This window comes from Solanum tuberosum, unplaced genomic scaffold (assembly GCF_000226075.1).
Source record: "Solanum tuberosum cultivar DM 1-3 516 R44 unplaced genomic scaffold, SolTub_3.0 scf00067, whole genome shotgun sequence".
Lineage (NCBI taxonomy): Eukaryota > Viridiplantae > Streptophyta > Magnoliopsida > Solanales > Solanaceae > Solanum > Solanum tuberosum.
The window spans coordinates 1,850,059-1,852,163 of NW_006238991.1; positions in this window are offsets into that span (position 1 = coordinate 1,850,059).

The window sequence follows — 2,105 nt, forward strand, 5'->3', positions numbered from 1 at the left end:
AATATAAGTTAGTAAAAAAGAGGTAAAACAACAAGTCTCGGGACACCAGGAGCTCACCACGATCCAAGTCCAGTTATAATCACAGGAGATCCAACACACACTGAGGGTGGATCATACTAGGAGATGCATCAGAAAAAGATGTAGAAGTGTAGTATGAGTACCAAAACATAGTGTAATCCCTAATCATCATAGGCCGATCGAGCTCAAAAAGATTAATATATATAAAAAGAAGCACAATTATACAAACATTACAAAGGATATGTTCTAAGATACAAACACTAATATTCGAGGAAAGGAATAACAACTATAAGTCAGTGGATAAGAAACACTCAAAACAAAGTTGTGACTAACACACTCAACAAACCAAACAAAAGGATGATGCGATTCAAGTGATGAATGTAGCAGAGTAATAATCCTAGAAAAGCCTCGAGTCGCTTGATTAACTTTTCAAGGACACTTCATCCAATTCTAAGTGTCAACAATCGCTAGTCAGTATATAACCCAACTAAATGAGTTGTGGTCGAATCCCACAGGGAGCGATACGTGTTTGAGAATTAATTGAGAGGTGCAAATATGGTCAAATCAGTCATAGGAATAAAAATTATTGAATAAAGACATCATTCAAATCAGGGGTTGACACGAATGTCAAATGGGGGGGGGTTGGTTTTGATTATCAACTACAAACAACGGAAATCAATACGAAGTAACAATAATGAGACGGGTTCTTGGGAAGTGATTCAATTATAGGCTAATATAGACAAATGGTTAATTGCAACCGTTGCAAAATAGCTAAATATTAGTTAGTAAGCTAGACTATAGAGGAGGTAAACTTTCTCTCGAACAATTTACCCTAAATCAAGTTGATATCGATCGAACATCAACAAGCAAGCAAAATAAGAACATCCCACACCTTAGTCCATTCAATCTCTCGAGCTGAATGTGTGGAATTGGGTTTAGGATTAACTCTCTCGAGCTGAACCCATATCAACCCAATACCCATTGACCATCAATCAATAAGCTTAGTTTTAAAACCTCTCTCTCGAGCAATGGTAGAACTGTATTTGAAACTACAATTATTAAATTAAACCACAATTACTGATCGAATTCACTACTAAACAGAATTTAAACTAACAATTAGCAATACCCATAAACTAAATCAGCCTATAATCTGATAATCACACCCCAAGAATTAGGGTTTTAGGTAGACATCATAAAAAGATAAAAAATCGTTACCAAATTGAGTTTCCATCAACTGGGTAAGATTGATTTCGTCTTTACTATGGTCCAATTCGAAGAATCTCAAAGACCCACTTCCAATTTCTTAAAAGTGAAAAACTTCAATTCTTCAAAGCTAAGGAAGACTAGAGAAAACTTGTCTCACAGTTCCAAACTTAATAATAATTTTTGTCTAAAGAGTAAATTCATATAAACTAAAAGTTCAAAAATGTATTTATAGTCGTCAAAAATATGCTGCGAAGAGCCATTTGGCGAAGTAAGTCGAGATTGCCGAACCACTCGGTGAGCCGCTTGTTGGTCACTTTCATCGCCTTTCTGCCTTAGCATCAACATCCTCGAGTTCTGTAACTTTGGGCAATCAAGTACTGCATCACGGAACTACTAGGCGATTCGCCAACTCTCCTTTCCATCGCCAACTTGGTTTCTTTCGTCAGGGCTTGGCATACTTGAACTTTAAGTGGTCAAATGGCCATTCGGCGACTCGCTAATTGGACTTGGAGATCACCAGGCTTGTGTTTCTTCATTCTTTCAACTCACTTTTTTCGTTTTTGCAAATCAGTGTCCTTGCTTTGTTCCTCAATCCATATACTTGGAAATCAAGGGTTTTACATCAGTTATTGGCACAAAGCAATCATTCGAGGACACTAAATCTATATAAATAAAGCCCTAAATGAGTCCAAATCTTGGACACATCAACACCCCCAACTTAAAGTTTTGCTTGTTCTCAAGTAAAACTCAAGTTCAACAGTTCAAAAAGGATGTCTCAAAGAGTGCTACGCAAGAGTCAATCATGAATGCACACAACAAGAGTCAACTTACTTATACAATGATCAATTGTTCACTCAAAGATTCAAGTTGTGACTCACCAT